This window comes from Lycorma delicatula, chromosome 2 (genome assembly GCF_047948215.1).
Source record: "Lycorma delicatula isolate Av1 chromosome 2, ASM4794821v1, whole genome shotgun sequence".
NCBI classification, from domain to species: Eukaryota; Metazoa; Arthropoda; class Insecta; order Hemiptera; family Fulgoridae; genus Lycorma; species Lycorma delicatula.
This window is the reverse complement of record NC_134456.1, coordinates 237,973,424-237,994,376: the sequence shown is the minus strand read 5'-3', so window position 1 is coordinate 237,994,376 and position 20,953 is coordinate 237,973,424. Positions and strand designations below refer to the sequence as shown.

The following is a 20,953-nucleotide window of genomic DNA, read 5'->3' as shown; positions in this document are numbered from 1 at the left end:
ATACTAGTAACCACAGAAGGATTAGAAATTGGAACTGACATACAGTTCCCAAGAATAGCGGTGATAAAAAGGACCACTCCAACAGAGCGCACGCATACTGGAGCTAGAGCTAAATACAACTGGATTCGCCCAGAGGGCATCATTTGAGACTCACTACGTAGAGCGATTCAGCCATTGACACAATTGTTTCCACCTTGGGTTTCAGTTGCATTTCGTAAGAAGTCGTAATACCACAGAGTGTAAATGTAAGAAGAAACAGCATAGGATGTTGTACATGGGTATTTATTGTAATTTGTGTAGTGTATATGTATTGTGTTCTGCCGCTTTGTGTGTAGAGGGAAGAAAAGCTGCATAGGCTAGGGCCGTGGAGATGCCAATCCCCAAAGTCTTAAAGAGTAAAACTTTCCGTCAGGAGGAATTTAAATGAGGTCTAATATCCATTTAAGATGATGATTGCTTGGGACATCTATGACTGACGAAATTGTTACAAAAATCCACAATCTCATATTAAATAATTGTGACATGAAGACCACGAAGCTAACATTCAGGTCATCGTGACCTGAGGCTTGCTAACAATGCAAACATCTTGATAGATGTGTCCAATAAATTTTAAATTATGTTTTCAGTATAAAAGCTTTGCGCTTGAAGGCTGCCACATTGGTAAACATGTGACCAGAAAACCATTCGTTTGAACACATCTCATGGATGTTTACTCATTTAATGCAATTACATGAGTTTTTTATGTTTTATTATGATAGGCGAAACATGGATTTACTATTATACACCAGAGATCATACACTGGGTAGGAGCAGGTGAAAGTGTGTCAAAGAATACAAAAGCATGTCCATCTGCAGAAAAGGTCATGCCTACAGTTTTTTGGGGATTCACATGGTGTAGTGCTCATAGACTACTGAAACAATCACCAGGGAGTATTATGCTTCACTACTGGATTGACTGAAGGGTGCTATTCAAGCTAAACATATTCTGTAAAACATAATTTTTCAGTTTCATCTTTTGTGAGAATGTTATTGTAATCCTGAATGAATTCGACACCTAGTTCTGCAAGTCATTTAAAACCATCAACTTTTCAATCCCACTTTCATAATCAAGATCATCCTTCCATGATAAAGGATCTTTGTTGAGGAAATTGGTGCAAATAGAAAATCTCTTGATGAAAGTTTTTGCACCATGAGTTAAAAAAAGGCCAAAAACTGATGTTTGCAAAGGAAGAAGAATTATTTTTGGTACAGAATGTATTTCTTCAGGTGATTTTTTCTTTGTCTTTTATCTGCTTCCAGCATAATCTGAGCTATATTTGCCTTTTCCAGTGTTGGTACATTGTCATCAAATAAAGGTAAAGCCACAGTTTCCAGAACCAAATATCAGAAATGGTTGGAAAACCTTTTTGCAGCAGCCTTTCAGATTTTGGATCAATATCCTGATAATATTAATTGCTGCAAGAATAGGAAATCATGATAAGGTGCTTTAATTGCTTCTGATGAAAGAAACCAGGCTCAAACGTACACTTGGGCAAGAAAAATGCACATTCTTCTCTCTATGAAATAACTGGAATTGATTTTGAAACAGATATATCTTGAATACATAAATTGACTTTACATCCACCTAGCACGACTTACAGCTTCTGGTATACAAAACAATATCCTGTTCTTCAGAATGCTACCAAGAAAAATCATCGTTAACTCTAACAATTATCAGTAATCATTTCACTGTTGTTTCTGCATAGAATGGTGGTGTTCAAGAAACCCAAGAATGGTAGAGCAGACATCAACAAGTACTTCATTGCTACCAGTTATGTAAATGTTCTTGTCGAGTTTCATCCACATGTCTCTAAATCTTTTGAAAGGCGCCACTTCTGGACTGGAAATTGCACCCATCAGTGAGTTCAAACAGCTCCTCAAAACTAACTCAAAAATGTGATCGGGGCAAAGAAGGTACAACAGGTCACAATTGAACAATTTTTCTAGACATGTACAGGCATTATTTACTCGAACTGTGTTGCTTACTGTCATCACTTCTCCACTGCTTAATAAACATCCATGGCTTGCTCTTCTCCTGAAGAAATTTGGATTTCTGGGACTCCCAACAATTGCTCCTTGCCTTGAAAAGGTACTATTATTGCCAGTCTATCAATCTTTTCAACATGTGTGAATCCTGGGGTACTAGTGCTTATGAATAAAATAACTAAAAAAAAACATGTTTATTAGGATAGGAATAAGACAGCAATCACTGGGCCCGCTGCAAAATGTCCGCGCAATACTTAAAAGCCATGCGGTGAGCCCAGACAGGCACTGCATACAGCATAATATGAGACAATTTTTTAACTGAAACAATAACTTCCCAAGCGAATATTTCAAAACTTTGTGGTTGATGAAGATCACCTTGCAGTTTTCTGATTGAGCTAAACTTTACCCTAGCCTGCACACACAGGTTATTACTCTAAAATTCCATGATCTACAGTTCAAAGTGCTTCCATGCACCATATTCACTCCTAATGACAAAGATTCACTTCAAATGAGGTCACGGCTGTGACAACTGCTAATTTTGCAGAGTTGAGAGTATTAAAAAGTTGGAAAGTCATTTATCTAAATGCATCAAACTACAAGGTGACTACATTAAAAAAATAAATGTCTGAAAATTCTTTGTTTTCTTTGTCAGGATAAGAACTTTCTGAACCTACATAAATTATTTTTAGCCTTTAGTTTAAAGACAATCTCTAAGCAGATTCAGGAATTTCATGAGGAGGGCATGTAAATTAGAAAATAGATACTGTTATGAAAGTCCTTACACGAGAAGAGCAGTGTAGACAGTTTTGATTGATTTTTACTATTTTGTTAAGTTTATAGCATAGGATTCGGTCTAGAATTCATTTTGATCACCTTATCTACTAAAACTTTCTGACTAAATTTTCAAAAGATGTACTAGTTAATCCATATACTTATTTTTAATTAATTTAAGCAACAGGAGGAACATCTCAATTCGCACTATTTTAGATAACATGTGAAAGCCTTATATGCTTTACTAAATGGTCCAAATTTAGTGACTTTTTTATTTTGCACAGAAAGTTCCTATAGGGATCATGTTTTATAAATTACCTAAACATAATTTAGAATGAATTTCTTTTAATGTAAAAATTAGATTGCAATTATTGATTATCACATTATCAAACAAGATATGTTTCTTTTTTTATCATCATTGCTTATATTGGATCATACAGTATAAAAATATACATCCTGATGTAATTCTAATATTCAAGGGAATTCAGAGCAAAATTACTTGGCATAATAATAATAATTTATACTTATATAAAGAGGAAGAGGGTTTTCTTTGTTCAGGATAAACAAAAAACTATTCAATCAATCAGAACCACATTTTTACCCTTGTTTCTTGGGATAACAGACAAGGTTTTTAGATATAATTCATCTCAAAAAAATAATGTATATATATATATATATATATTCATTCATATGTATGAGTGGAGATTTGCTGGTTGAAACAAAAAATTTAATGAACTGTGACTCAATGTGTCAATGTGTGAGCTGGGTTTGAACTAACATTACAGAAATAACAGAATTAAATTTACATTAGATAAAATTAAATATTAAAAAATTCCAGTTTAACAATTACGGGCTTCTCGTGAGGACTGTCGTGTGAGGCTAGAGTGATGAAGTATGCGTGGATCTCATGCAAGACTAGACCAATCATCATCATCAACTGGTAACAAATGGGATGCCCCTAGGGCACTGTTTTGGGAGGTGCAATGGGGTTCTCTAATAATATCTCTGCAAATAATCATCCGATTTTCAAAATTAAAACGGTTATTTGCTAGATATTTTTCGATATATATAAAGTTTGTCTGTTCTCGCATCATGGCAGAAAACCAATCAACCGATTGTTTTCAAATTTGCAGGCTACATTCATGTTATCCCAGGGAAGGTTTTAATCACAGACCGAGGGTCTAGCCTCCTTGAAGGTTAATATGTTAAAAATATTCATTATTTCTTCACCTCCAAAGAATGAGAATTAAAGATATTCATTAAGGAAGAAATAGATTAATCCTTTTACTTCATTATTATATTTCTTTTACCAAGGGAACATAATTAAGTTATGAATATTTCATCGTCAATGGTGTGTGTACTTCAGTTATACAAAAGGTAGAACAATAGAATACTATTGTTCTACCTTTTGATTTAGTTCCTTTTTCCGATTTCTGTAAAGCCTGAATACTTTAACTGTTATTTATCAGTATTATTCTTGCAACCATGAGGGTAATCAACACTGAGGAGATCCGGGATGTGGAGCCCTCTAGGTAGATGGGAATGGGAACCAAAATGAGCACTGTGGATGTCCAGGGCAATACAGTATGGCAAGCTCTGCAGCCCTGAGGCAGGCCTCATGGCCCTTGAGTTGACTTTGGGGTTTCCCTGGGCCCCAAGGATCCAGGTTCTGTCTAGACAGGCCAGCTATTAATAATGTATAGATATTACTATGTATGTGTAATATATATCTATTTATTTATCCCAAAGTATTTTCTTATACTCAGTAGTAATATTTTTAAATGGCTTTTCTTCATTTTTTCAAATTTTTATTAGGAAGCAGGTTTCTTGCTTTTGATTTCTTTGAGTAGCTTTATAAACAACACTTTTTAAGATATACAGTACATTTATTAAATAAAAATCATATTAAAAATTGTAAAATAAAATAAGGCTTGTTTAAAAAAAATTAGTAAAACCAACTTTAAAATATACAATAAAAATTAAAAAAATAATAACAATAGTTTTCAATTCTATAAATTTTGATTATTTGAACTACATACCAAATAAGGCCACTCAGTTGTTAAATGTTTTCAAATTCAAGTTAACTTCCAAAAAACATTTAAGGAGTTTATAAAACCATTAATGTTGTGTACTTTGTACAAGTTGGTTTCATTTTTATAACTTCATTATGGATACAAATAAATGTGCATAATGGTCTGTTGAAAGAATATTAAAACCATAGGTTAACGTTCTGAGAAAATTCAAAAACAGGTTACAAATGCTGGAAAGATTTCAACAAATATTCTCTTTAATAAAAATTAAAAAAAAATAATAATAATAAAATTCTATTTTATATAAGAAAAATTAATTATTTGCATTTATTAAATTGATAATGAAAAATTGTAACTGGATGTTTTGTCACTTACAAAACACAACAAAATTTTTGATAAAATCAAATTTCTAAATGACACAAGAAATTGTTAAAACGGTCACAAAAATTAATAAACTACTGTTTGCTTTCCAGAAAGAAATATTTAATCTATTATTGAGAGATGAAACAACTATTACATTCTTAGCTACAGCTGTTTTATTGTTGCTGCAGCAGAATAGCTATTAAGAAAGCATAGAGATAAGCCAAAATCAGGGTATTTTTGTATATCAACATTTCAAGACTTTTTTAATCCAAAAAACAGGAAAAAAGTCATAGAAATTTCCAGAAGATGTATGTATGTATTCTTCTATACATACTTCTACAAACTTCTTCTAGTTTACTGAAATATAATTTGATTAATATGTCTAGATTATCTCAATATAAATTCTTCAAAAACAACTCAAAAAATCTCTCTATATGGGGCGTTAAATTTTAGGCAAAATAAAAAAGTACAGTTTTTGCCATTTTTTATTTTTACGCACAGGTCATAGAAAACAGAGCTTTAATGTGAAGAAAATGCTTATAAATTAACTTTTTTAAAATTTCAAAGATTTATAGTTATCAGATTTAGGAGATACGCAGATTTTAGAGGATTCTAAATAATTTTTGTCTCTAACTCAATGAAAAAATCCAATGATAAAAAAAAAGTTGAAATTTGGTATAAATACTTTACAGAAACATCCCAGATTTGGCCCAATATTTTACCCTGTAGGCAACCAGTAACCATTTTTTAGCCTTGATAAATAATACTGTACCAAACTTTTCAAAGTACATAATTGCTCCAATAAATAAACTATTAATTTCAAAAGAGAAGGACACTAAATAGGATCCACACTTAAAGATATCAAAGTAATTAAGTTTTTAAAGTTTAATTTTAAGGATTGAAAATCCAATTATATTTAATACTAATGCAGAAAACATAGGAACTTTTATAATAAAAGATCAACTTATGAATTTTGAAAAGTTTTATTGAGTAATTTCTTATACTTTATCTGTTTTTCAAATAGTGATTGTAATTAAAAATGTTACATGATATAGCTGTCAAGAGCATGAAGATCATAGATTTTTTTTTATTAAAAAATATATGTTGGCTTTTTTTTTAGCAATCAATCTAAATACAGAACAATTTTGATAATAAAAACATCATTTGATCAAGGGATCAAACAAGAACTGGATTTTTTTATCGAATATTTTGATCTTTTTTGCAACTATGGGTCAAATCTGCTTCCTGTACCCAGTCAGGAAAACCAATAAAAACAATTTTAATAATAAAAATGATTATAATCATTATTAATAACAATATTAATTTTTTAGTTATAATTAATAACAATATTCACAATTTTTATTTTCATTTATTTAATAATATTAACTTCATGGCACAATATATTGTTTGATTTTTGTACCTGTAAAAGCCAAAAATATAATATTTACTATTTTTATTTGAAATTAAATAGATTTTACCAAACGACTTAATTTTTTTATATTATTTCCAATTTAAAATGTTGAAGATAACTGACAACACCAGGAAAGTTTTATACACCTTTGCCAGCTTTTACTTTCCTGTCTAGCGACAGCAATAGCAATAGAAGGGAAAGTACTGCAATGAATCCAATTTGAGCATATGTGGTTTTCACTGGATCTTGACGGTTTGGCACCTAAGGAATCAAAAAAAACTGGATAGAAATTTTCTGGATGTTCGTGTACATTTTTGGGTCCCACACCTTATATCTCCAGAACTACTGGGCAAATTTGACCAAAGTGGGTCAGATCACTTCTGTATATTGAACATTGATGCCATTCAATTTTGAACTTTAAAGGTCAAGGGGGTGAGGCTGTAGAGCAAGGTCACCCTCAGCATTTCAATATTTCACCTAATTAAGGTCTTATTTTTCTTAGACATATTTGTTAACATGTAAAAAATAATATTTGCAAAAAAAATTTTCAAAATCCCATCCCCACCTCAAAAAATGCTCTAAACTAGTGGCTAAGTGGGTATACTGCTCTATAGTATCCCCTGTCACCACAAGGAGCGCTAATGTATCACTGAGGTGTACAGATGTTGTAGAAAAATATTATATTTAAATAAAATGTAAATATTTTAAATTGTGTAAGCCATGCATCAGAAAAGTCAGTTTAGTTTCTTCATTGTGTACCAAAATTCTGTTAAGTTTTTCAATAAAAGTTCACTATAGTTCTAATATAAGCCATTTTAATGACTTATTGAAAATGTGTTAGTGAATGTATTTATAAAATTCCTTTAATAGCCATACAGTTATAGCATGGCGCTTGCAGAGGGGAGTAGATGTACAATTGTAATTAGAGGAAAAAGAGCCTTGCTAGAGCGGCTCTGCTATACTGAAATCACAAGATAATAACCATAAAAGGTGATATAATCTAATGTCTAGTTCAACAAACACAATCAAATTCAATATGCTGTTGGAAGAAAATGAAAATTCTCTTTCTACCAATTGTTGGTAGCATATCATTCTAATTACCCAATTTAATTGTCATCATAAAGGAAGTTGTGAATTACAGAGAACTAGACATTACTGAACTAAAATCTATAATTTACAAGACAAATTACCAACAAATGACGGAATGATTCTTTATAAACGTATTACAGTTACCAAAATAATTTTGAATGATTTGTTAGGAACAACTAATTACTGCTTAATGCAGTGTATAAAACAGAATACAAATAATACTGCATGGCAATCATTTTTCATTATCAAGTTTTGTCTGGAATTTTAAAATTTATACATATTTTCTCATTTAAATATATTATAAATTAATAATCATTATTATATATTATACAAACTGGTGTGTAATATTTATGAAAAAAGGGAATTTCCATCAGACTTCAAAAAAGTGTTATAGTCATGATACCAAAGAAAGCAGGGGCAGATAAATGTGAAGAATACAGAACAATTAGTTTAACTAGTCGTGCATCAAAAATCTTAACTAGAATTCTATACAGAAGAATTGAGAGGAGAGTGGAAGAAGTGTTAGGAGAAGACCAATTTGGTTTCAGGAAAAGTATAGGGACAAGGGAAGCAATTTTAGGCATCAGATTAATAGTAGAAGGAAGAGTAAAGAAAAACAAACCAACATACTTGGCGTTTATAGACCTAGAAAAGGCTTTCGATAACGTAGATTGGAATAAAATGTTCAGCATTTTAAAAAAATTAGGGTTCAAATACAGAGATAGAAGAACAATTGCTAACATGTACAGGAACCAAACAGCAACAATAACAATTGAAGAACATAAGAAAGAAGCCCTAATAAGAAAGGGAGTCCGACAAGGATGTTCCCTATCTCCGTTACTTTTTAATCTTTACATGGAACTAGCAGTTAATGATGTTAAAGAACAATTTAGATTCGGAGTAACAGTACAAGGTGAAAAGATAAAGATGCTACGATTTGCTGATGATATAGTAATTCTAGCCGAGAGTAAAAAGGATTTAGAAGAAACAATGAACGGCATAGATGAAGTCCTATGCAAGAACTATCGCGTGAAAATAAACAAGAACAAAACAAAAGTAATGAAATGTAGTAGAAATAACAAAGATGGACCGCTGAATGTGAAAATAGGAGGAGAAAAGATTATGGAGGTAGAAGAATTTTGTTATTTGGGAAGTAAAATTACTAAAGATGGACGAAGCAGGAGCGATATAAAATGCCGAATAGCACAAGCTAAACGAGCCTTCAGTAAGAAATATAATTTGTTTACATCAAAAATTAATTTAAATATCAGGAAAAGATATTTGAAAGTGTATGTTTGGAGTGTCGCTTTATATGGAAGTGAAAGTTGGACGATCGGAGTATCTGAGAAGAAAAGATTAGAAGCTTTTGAAATGTGGTGCTACAGGAGAATGTTAAAAATCAGATGGGTGGATAAAGTGACAAATGAAGAGGTATTGCGGCAAATAGATAAAGAAAGAAGCATTTGGAAAAATGTAGTTAAAAGAAGAGACAGACTTATAGGCCACATACTAAGGCATCCTGGAATAGTCGCTTTAATATTGGAAGGGCAGGTAGAAGGGAAAAATTGTGTAGGCAGGCCACGTTTGGAGTATGTAAAACAAATTGTTGGGGATGTAGGATGTAGAGGGTATACTGAAATGAAACGACTAGCACTAGATAGGGAATCTTGGAGAGCTGCATCAAACCAGTCAAATGACTGAAGACAAAAAAAAAAATATTATCACAAGACATTTATTAAAAGTCCATTATAGTGAACTGAATACCATTAAACTGTACACTTTCCTTACTTTTATACAGATCATAAGATCTAGAGTTATTCATTCACTTTTAACAAACACGCATGATTTATGTAAAACAATAAGGAACTTCAATGGTTTGTAAAATAAAATAAAAACAAATTTTTTTCAACTTTAATCTATACAATAAATCAACAACTTTTGTAATCAGAAGTATACAATAGACTCTAGTTACAGTGTTATTTTAGATATTATGCATATCAAAGTAACACATCATATTCAATAATCGGTACCAGTTAGTTATAAAGATACATGAAATATTAAATTCTCTGATCATCATTTTTTATTTACCATTAACTATTTTAGCTACTTTCATGGATTTTACCATCAATAACTAAACTGAACTAACTTTTTTTAACATGTTTGTTAAATTCTTACATCTCTCACTCCACTAACACAATTTAAAATATTCTGTTTCTTCCAGTACCAAATTAGCTGACCATAAATGCCTCTGAATATATAATCCAGAAATCATTTTATAGAGAATTTAAGTTTCTTTTTATATGGTTTATATAAAAAGATCTTAAATGTGAAAACGTATCAATTCCATTTACAAGAATTTTTTTGATAAGTTTAATTGATATTGTATTTATACTTAAGTAATGTACAAATTATTACATTTTCATGAAATAATCTACTTTCACAATACTATACTTCAAGAAATTCTATTCAATTACTAAAGAGATAAAAATATAATAAACATTTTGTAATATGTATTGATTTGACTAGATACCTTCATGAAGATGGTATTGTGTTTAGGTAGTTCCTAACTGCTTAGGTTATGCATTTATTTATTGTGCCACTGTAACTACAGAATACAAAGAGTGATTTTCACACAATAGTTATTAGAAATTCACTTCAAAAACAGTGTAAAATAATTTGAAGAAAAAAGTGGTGAACAGATGACGCCATTTCCTCTGAGCCAAGAAACAAAACATGCTCAAAACTGATTATCAAATAAAAATATTTAAAAATTGATTTTCAAATAAATGTATCAACTAATTCAAAAAGGACTTCACAATTTTAAGAGCACATAAAAATTTATTTAGATAACTTACAGATTCAGTTGAGGTCTCATTTCAAAGCAAAACTCATCAAGTAATGACTCATAGTTCATTAGTATTCAATTTGGCCACCAGTGTTGTTAAAAATGGCTATATTTACTGGTGTGAAACATGCTTGGTGTGTGTTTTGGTTTCATGATTTGCAGTCAGCAATTGCAGTTCAATGTAATTTTCATACAGTGTGGTGGAGACCCCCTCCTAATAGGCACACAATTTACTCTTGGCACCAAACCTTCATTGAGACATGTTGTTCTGTTAAACGTATAAAATCACCAGGTTGGACACACTCCCTAAAGTTGCTGTGGAACAACTCAGAGAAAGCTTTGCTCACAGTCCAAAAAAATCAACTTGACGTGCATCACGTTAGACTGGCATTCCACAAACGACTATTTGGGCTGTATTATGTAAACAATTGCACTTAAAGCCAAAAAATTAACCATGGTTCAACACATACAGATGATGACAAAGTTGCTCATCTGCAGTTTTGTGTGGAAATGGATAGAATTGCAGACCACAATACATTTTTAGTGATGAATCAATGTTCTACATCACTGGCAAGATGAACACCCTTAACTACCAAGTATGGGGTAACAAAAACCCTCATGAAACTGTTTTTTGTGCATTAAGCAAACAAAGGCTGTACAGCCCATTACTCTTCCAGGAGAAACTGTAAATGTTACATTTACCATTTACAGGGGGGTAGAGACCAGGCCACCCTGGAACTTAGAGGTCAAGGGGAAAATTGGCCACTCACAAGCAGCGAGTCAATGTGCCAAGAGCTGCATTATCGGACCATGTAGGAGTTCCTTCATGCGGTTGCTTTGTTCAACCAGCATCCGTAGTTTGCTTAAAGGAAAGACTGTACCACATTGCCATAGGAAGCTAACCCTGAGTATGGCTGACCACCAGCAAATTATTATCGCTCCAAACGCTATAAAATGGTGGACAGGTACTTGCTGGCATTCAGCAACCTAGGCGTAGCAGAAAATTGCTGCCAAATGAAATAAATTTTATTATGGATGTCATATATATTTTTAGTAGTTGACATGGTGCGCCTACCCACTTTAGCAAATATATGACAAGTGAACGGTTGGGACACATAAACCAATGGTGTATGGCACCACGCTTAGTCTGCTCACACTGTTAGGTAAGCTCTAGGAGCTATGTTAGGATACTGGTTGCTAAACTGTTTGAGACTCAGTTGCTGTTTGTGGCACAGACATTTGGTCTCATGTTTTAGGGCAACCGAATGGAGTAGTGGCGGGAGAAATGCCAAGCAAACCAACTAACACTGCAACTGCAGAGGTAACGCCTGACTTGCTGGCTACAGTGTGAAATGAAATCAGCTTCAGGTGGAATGTATACTGTATTACAAACAGTAGCCATATCAAACCAAAGTGAATGCTTGGTGACAAACTTGATGTGTTTTTCTATGAAATGAGACCACAACCTGGTTTGTAAGTTATGGTCAATAAATTTTTAAATGCTTTTAAAATTGTGAAGTGATTTTTTAATCACCCGATATGATATTATGACCTTAATTACCAGATTTTTTTCTGTTAAACCAGCAGATATCTGCTGGTTTGGTGAAAAAAATCAGGCACTGATGAAGCAGTAGTCTGAAAAACAAAATTAAAGCAAATGTAGAAGTAATTAAAATAAATTAACAGCAAAAAACTTATAAAAAAGGGTAAATTATATTTTATGCACAATTTATTATAAAATATAGAATGGAAATCTACAGTAACAGTCATTATCGAGATTTTGGAAATTTCTCAAATTGACAGAGGAAACAAGATTTTTCAGAAATGTTTAATATTATTTTTTAACGTATTCATATTGCTATTAAAGCAATATGACTTCTATGGACTTTTAACTTTTTAATACTCTCAGTAAAATGTGATTTGTCCAGGTCTGAAAAATAAGTGGTGTCTCAGCTTTGACTTCAATGTTTAAAGTAAACCTGAAGAAACCGTTTATTTCTTCATCTTTAGGAAGAGAATGTAAATTCTAGAAGCCAAATCTGGTGAATATGGTGCAAGAGGAAGCATTTTGAAGTATAGGCTGTAAAGTTTTGCAGCAACAATCTGGGACGAGTGTTCAGATGCATTACCGTGGTGAAAGAGCATTTTCATTTATATAATTCATGTTAAAATAGTATTTCAAAAGCAATCTGGAAAAATAATAAAAGAAGTTGGGCAAAACACATTAGGACAAAACTTAATTTGAAAATGTTGTTTATTAGGTAGTACATTTTTAATACTATTCAAAAAACTCTGTAAAAACATAAATTATTTCAAACAGGCCTGTAAAACAATTCATATTATTTGCGTATGAAAAAAAATAAAAATGAAGGGCAAGAAAATATCCTAAGTTTTAGAATAATAGGCCAAACAGTTCTTCAAAATCTTTGTTTTAAATGTGCATATCACATCATTCACATTCTAGACAGTTCTTCATCAGCTGTTGGATGACCAAAAATTATTTCTTTGTATCACTATATCGTTCATCAGGAACTGGCTTACAGCCCGGTTCTCATCAAGCATTTTTATAAGAAGTTTGTTGACATCATTTTTCTTCTCACTATTGATTAACATGCATCATTAGCATGAATAGACACATTTTCTAGCTGAATTTTATTAAAAATAATGTTTCCTTTTTTTCCTTAATGAAATTTATGGTTTCTTAATCCTTTGACAATAGCAAATTTTTGATTTCTGGCTTTTCTACTTCACAATCTTTTTTTTTACAATTCTTTCAATCAAATTTCCTTCTTTAATTTTTATTTGTGTTCTTCTAAACTTAATGATAAAATCAGTAACTTTGTAATACATACTTAATCGTTTAGTTTTAAAAAGATTCTAACCCTTACCAAGATACTTTACTTGTTCTGTAGCATTTAAAATATTCTTCTATGGTCAACATTTTTTGGTTTTTCTGTATCTTTTCTGCACTGCCAAAAACTCTGTCAGCAGAAAAAAAGCTATGGCCACGTGCTTGAAGTTGAAAACAATTTCTTTAATACACGTTTTAACATTGTAGAAAATTAGAAAACTTCTTTAAATTATTTTTTTTTTCTTTATTCTGTGATGCACAACCAGCAAAAACAAACACAGAACACTCTTCCCTTCAAAGTCAAGAGATGACAGGTGGTTTAGCAAAGCTGGCAAAGGTTTGGCTGTCCTTGCCAGGACTTTTTGTCTTGAGATCGGTTATGATCTCAAAGAATTATATAAATTAGTTAAATTTATATAATAGAAAGATAATAAATAATTTATATTATTTAGAAAGATTCTTGTATGGTAGTCTTTGGTAACAGCTGGATCTGCTGTAGATCAAAGCATAAGGACTAAAGAATCTTCTACATCTGCTTTCAAATGATCATAAAAAGCACGAGCTCTCCTAGTTGGACTCTTTTTTTCTACCATATGTCATTTTTTCTGCAAAAGCCGGAGACCAGAAGCCTATATTGGAGTTCAAATCACAGCTTAAATAGATTCTTTTGGATTTTTTACTATCGTAGTATGATTCTGTCTCTCTTAGATGTGTGATAAACTTCCTCACTTCTATTTTTTTGTGAAATTAAGGTGGCTTTTACTATCACCCTCTCTTTTCTATTTTGTTGCCAGAGTTAACTTTTGTAACAATACTTTTTTTAGCCTAGTAGACCAATGCCTGAAAGAACTGCAAGAAAAATTTCTTGCAGACTGGAACTTTTCAAAATTGCAAAAGAAATAAATATAAATTGCATTTGCAATCATATAATCTACCAGGTTTTTTAGTTTTGTTTTTAGTGACTGGCCTACGCCAATGCCGTTTTAATTGGACAATTTTAATCAATTACCAGTAACACTACTTACTACTGGTAATCAATGTACCAGTAACACTAGCTTGACTAATTTTTTCTGGTTTTTTGAAGAAGTACATCTAGAGCTGTAGGCCTACATTTAATGCAAGTAAACCTACTACTGTCATGTTTGCAAGGACTAAAGACTTTCTTTGGTACAGAATACCTGGCCCTTTTAAAGCTTTTTGTTTTCCACCTGTAAGTTCCTTTTTTCCGCTTTCAACATCGCAATCACTAAGTACACTTCTATCTGCGTCACTCATGTTAAGTACTACAATTATTTGAATAAATACAAATTTAAATAATAAAACAATATAACCATTGTTCAACACACACAATTTACAGGATAGTATGTTAGGGACAGTTTTGTTTGTGATGAAATGTGCAGTCAACTGATTGAAAATGAAGTTAGTTGGACAAATTACTCTGTAAATGAAACTTGGTTATGGGCAAAACACATACTGTCTGAAATTTAGAACAAACATATTACTAATTTTGCACCGGCAGTAAGTATAAAGCTGCATTAAGTTTTGTTAATTTGCAAACACTTTTTGTATTGCAGGTATAACTGCAATAAATAATAATGTAACCACCAGGATTAGGAGATAGTTTAACCCTTATGTTATAAATAGACTGCTTGTTGAAAGGAATTTCTACATTATCTCTCACCATTGAATTTAATCGTACATTTAACTAATGTTTTCATTAAAACTACAACTCCATTTTAAGTATACATCAAATATTAAACTAATTATTTTAAAATGTTTCGTATAATAAACATTATTTTAAAAATAATACTGACAAAAAACGAAAAAAAAAATTACCTTAATATTTAAAAGTAGTAAAAAATATCTTAGAAAAAGCTTTGGTAAAATGTACTTCCAATAAAACTGTATATGTTTTAGCTTGTTTTTAACCGTATTTAGCATACTGATTTATACTTAAATGGAGAGTAGTTTTCATGAAAGCATTAATTTAAGTGCACGATTTAATTCAGTAATGACAAATAACGGAGGAATCTGGTTGAAATTGACAGTAAAATTCTAAATGCAGGATTACACTGAGAACTCATATCTTTTAAAAGTAAAATCATTAACATAAAAAAGAGGGCTGCTGTGTTAAAAGCTCAAAACCTGTGGAAAGGTTGTATTCAGCCTAGATACTGTTTTTATTTTTCAGGTTTAACCGAATAAAAATTTGGTTGTTATTTTGATTTTTTCATTTTTTACAGAAAATGAATGCGTTCATTAACAATACATTTTTTGATAAGTTACATTAAACGCTTCGATCGATGTTAAAACAGAATTAGAAGAAAGCATACCTGAGAAACAGCATGTTTATTTTCACAGTATAATGAAGACGTGGAGTATGATTGGGTAAGTAAAAGATATACAATTAAAATTTCACTGTAGGAGGGAAAAATGCAGTTTTTGGTTAGTAATCTGTAGCTAATATAAAAGATATTTAGTTTTTGAATAATTTCTATTCTTATTGTATAATTTAGTCCAACAGGTTGATGTAGCGGTTAACTCAGAACGGAAATTATTTTAATATTACAGTAGCGTGTGAAATTTTTCTGTTGCATGGAATAGATCATAATAAATTATACACAGTATTTCCTATAAAAGAAGAAAATTACCCTTTCCTTTAAGTTTAGATAAAAACTGTAACTGTGAAGGTTTGATGTTTATAAAAAAGGAAGAACAATATCAAATTAAACAGGAAAAATTGGTGAAGTTGTTTATTTATTTTATTTTAAAATATAATGTGTTCAGTTGTTTTTAGTTTTAACTTATTAGCGTTATAATTTGGATTGTTTGCTTAATTCTTACTCTTAATTACACATTTTTTTTCTTCTAAACATTTCCAGGTTATCAACCTGTGGTAAATGTAGTAAATGATATGGTTTTACAGGGAAAAAAATTTCACTGATTGATGTGTCATGTTACCAGACTGGCAAGGTCGCCACTATTGGAGTAGAGAAAGCTTTTTATGCGCTCGAATTAGCCAAAACAAATTGTGTTACTGTCGTGCAATGACATTTCAGAACAAGATATGGTAAATCACCATAAGGTAAAAGTTTTGGCCACCAAGTAGTCCAGACTTGACACCTTGCAACTACTTTTTATGGGGTTATGTAAAAGACAAAAGTTTTTGTACCGCCCCTTCCTGTTGATATCGGCGACTTAATATAATGTATTAGAAATGCTGTTGCTACCACAGACCAATATATGCTTGCACATGTTTGGGGCGAATTCAATAACCATGTTGATATCTGTCGTGTAACAAATGGAGCACACATTAAACATTTATAAACAAGAACTTAAAGAATTCTATATAATCATCTCATCTCTTAAAAATAAATTTTTAATAAAGCTGTTGAAAGTGCATATTTTATTTGTAATCACCTGTATATAAAATAAGTATGACAATTAGAAATATTTCTGTATTTATTTTGATAAAATAGTGGCAGAAACTCGCACAATGTTAGTCCAGATATTCAGTTGATGCTTTTGGCCAAACACAGATCTACGACTGATTTTTAAAAACGGTCAAGATGTGTTGATGAATGTTCAGGATGGCCATCTACCAGCATTACACCAAATATAAAAAATTTGTAAAGAAAGAGGTGAAACAGAATTTAATCTAAAACAACTATTTCTTTTACTTTTATCTAGTCATTTCATCCTTGATGTTACTTTAAGTATAGATTTGTAAATAATTTTCTTCCATATGTGTTCTCTCTTTTCTTGTTAAGGTATTATTTACCTAGTTAAAATGTTTTAGCAGAAATATTTTTTAAACGTGATTTCACACTTGCTTACTTTTAAATTATTTTATGTTTTCCATTGAAAACTGTGTAATTTAAATTTATCATATCTACTTATAATACTCCTGATTTAAAGACACTAACTCTACCAAACACCACGAGTAACAGTGTAAGACATCCTTCATCCTTCATGAAATGACTACACATATTGGATTCAATCTAAGCAGATATGTTTATTATTGATAGGCGGTTTTGTTTGCTTGTGATTGTGCTATGACTGCTTTGAGAAAACAATCTGTAATGTTTAAATTTGATTATGACGCATTTAGCCTGATACAGACTTATAATTGGTTTATAAGTTTTAAAAAATTGCTGAACATGCATTGTTGTTGATGAATGTTTGGTGTGACCATTAGCCAGCATTATACCAAAAAAAGTCATTGCAGTTAGGATTTTAATTTTGGAAAATCTTAAGACACACCGTCAACAGCATATGTAACATTATGAAATTATTGTACAGCACATGTCAGTAGCTTTTGTTAAGGATTGGAATCTAAGGTTTTGCCATGACTACTATCTGATGAACAAAAGTAATATCGTAAATTGCAAACTTAATGTTTGCAGTGAACTGAAAGAATTGCAAACGAGGAGAATGTCATCATCTTAACAGTCTTTTTGGTACTGTTTATAAAAGTTTTTGATGTCCTTTTTCTGTTAAGTTTTGGTGTTTACAGCAAATTTAATTTAGATTGATTCGTCTTATTCTGTGTTATTCATTGTTTATTTTTATATATTTTTTTTTTCTTGAATATAATTATATCTTTTATTTTAGGATCGTACTGATGAAACAATTGACGATTCAGTTTTAGAAAATGTTGAGAATAATATTCAGAATACGAAACATATGATTCTCAAGAAACGTTAAGATAACGTTTTAATCGCCTACGTAAAATAATCAATGAAATCGACAGTGTTAGTAATGATGGATTTAATAACAATAAACATTAGAATTTGAACAAGATTTAAGAATTAATAACAATGATGTAAGCGATAGATTAGTGGAGTGTAACAAACAAAATATTAATGACGCTAAGAAATATACATGTAATCATTGTGAAAAAACATTCAAGTCAAAATATAATCTGATGCATCACAATAATATTCATCTCGGGGAAAAAAAATTACCGTCGTACATTATGTCAAAATTCATTTTATCGAAGTGGTGATTTAAACAGCATTTTTCTGTTCATATCAGTGAAAAAAGATTTAAATGTAACACTTGTGAAAAACTTTTAATAATAACGGTAATTTGAAGTAACACCTTATAATTCATACAGTGAGAAGAAATTTACGTGTAATATTTGTTTAAAGACTCTTAACAATAGTAGTATAGTAATTTGAAGAAACACCGGTTCATACTGGAGAGAAAAATTTTATATGTAATATTTGTTTAAAATCTTTTAATAACAGTAGCAATTTGATGAAACATCTTATAATTCATACTGGGGAGAAAAATACTTTCCATTCACAGTGGTGAGAAAAAATCCTCGTGTAATTTTTGTCAATTGTCTTTTAACCAGAGTTCTTATCTGAAATCACATCTTTCTATTCATACTGGACAGTAGAAATTTACGTGTGATTTTTGTCAAAAGTCTTTTAATAGAAAAGATAGATTAGAAAAACACATTACTGTTCATAAAGAAGAAATTTCTATAAAATTATCTTCATAATAGTTTATATAACACTAATGGTACACAATATAAAATTTAGATGATGTGTTTGTATTATTTTTTTAAAATGTTTGTATGAAGTTAGTGTATTATTTAATGTACAGTATTATTAAATTTTGTTTTTAAGAATTACTTATTTAGTTTTGTTCTACTCGTTAGTAAGTAACTTGTTCTCATTACTTATGTACTTGTAAGTAGATAAGTAACTCATATTTTTCATCAAAATGATTAAAAAATGTTTTACTGAAATAATTCATATTCAACAACAAATGGTAGTTTGGTAGTTAATTCTGTTCAAAAGGTATCTGATTATAAATAAGGTAAAAAGTAACTTACCTGTTAGCTTCTTATACTAATTTATTTCAAAGCTGTGAATTCATGTAATCCAGCAGTTTTATTGCATTAAGTTTATTTTTGTTGTGGTTGTCTTCTTTAAAAAGAAAATCAAGAACTGTCTGTACAAGGTAGCAGTAAAGGATTACATGGGGAGTGTTTTCCTACACATAAATTTAAAGAAAACATTTACCCAAAATGAAATATTTTATCCAAAAACAAACATGGATTGATTTGTTGGTAATAAATTAATATTTATAATATATATTTATTAATATTTATAAAATAATAATAATTTGATAATATGGATGGATTTATTTTTAACGTGGATACTATAGGCTATGTACTATCGGGCTTCTGGAAGCAATTATTTTGTAAATAGTGATACAATTTTCATAATTTTTATTTTATTTTATCAAGAAATTCATGGACATATTTACATTCATTAGTGAATTTTTTTTGTTTTTTATTTTATTTTTTTTGGTTTCCGTAGCGGCGGGGAAAGCTCTGCTAGCTGCCGTCAGGCCCTCACTGACGGCAGTACGGGGCTGTTAGTTTAGGGGGATTAGGTTACAAGCTAACCTCACTCCCTTAGGTTAGGATTTAAAGCTGCTAGTGTTTAGGTCAAGTTCGATAAATTATAATTTAAGTTAAGTAAGGGGGAGGCGTTTTAGTCGGTGCGAGCCTGACACTGCCGTCTTGTACGGGCAAGCAGCGGCTGGTAGAGCTTTCCCCTCCTCCTACGCAAAACAAACAAAAAAAATCTAGGTGTAGGAATGGGAGAGAGGTTTAAATCAGTGAGAGCACTACCCTGCATATAAATAAATATATACCGCTTTAAAATATATAAGATGGATATATATCCATTACCTGGGCTGTTCAGAAAGTTCTCAACCCAACACAGATGTGGTGCAAGTATGACCAAATTACTATTTGTCAAGTATGATTCTTTATATGGTATGCTATGAAATATCAGATGCATATGTTTTTTTCACAGTTGTATAGCACTAGAATAAAACAAACAAGATGGATATTTTTTTGGAATATGAAAAAAATTTATTAAAAAAAATTAAATTTAAATTAATTAAATTTAAAATTTAAAATTTAATTAAAATTAAATTTAAATTAAATTTATTAAAAAAAATTTATTAAATTTGAACGGTTATTAAGTACTTGTGTTAAAAAGGGTAATTCCGATAGACATAATAAAGTTTTAAATTCACTTTAAAGAATTCTTCCTTTTCACTTTTTTAAATTAAAAAAGTGGGCTGCTGAATTTAAATGTGGTTGTAGATCAATTTAAGATGATAAAAGCTCAGCACATCCAAAACCTGCTAAGACTGACGAAATCTTCAAACAATCCACAATGTTGTATTAAATGATCACCGACTCATGACGGTGTCCGCTACAATTATGCACATGAGCTAGTTGACATCGCTAACATTTCAATAGATGTGTCCACTACACCTATAAACATTTTAGGTGTGAAAAACTTTCTTCTCTATGAGTGCTGCATTTGTTAACAGCTGACCGTAAACTTCTCAAGGCTATTATAAATTTATTTAAATATAATTCCGCTGAGTTTCTTCAACGTTCTATTACAGTACATGAAACACAGATTCACCGTTACATGTCAGAGGCCAAAGAATGGAAGTTGTATGAAATTGTGCCAAAGAAACAGAAAATGTTTCAAAAAAAAAATCAAGGCTAAGCATTTTTTTCTG

General features: G+C 30.9%; 1 long non-coding RNA gene across 1 annotated transcript in view; it reads left to right on the top strand.

Moving 5' to 3' along the window:
• LOC142319786 (uncharacterized) overlaps positions 1-18,897 on the top strand; it is an 88,189-nt gene extending 69,292 nt beyond the window's left edge. The window contains exons 2-3 of the long non-coding RNA XR_012755272.1: positions 15,628-15,772; positions 17,999-18,897. This is a non-coding gene — a long non-coding RNA (uncharacterized LOC142319786). The remainder of the gene's footprint in view (positions 1-15,627; positions 15,773-17,998) is intronic.
• Positions 18,898-20,953: the final 2,056 nt, after the last annotated feature.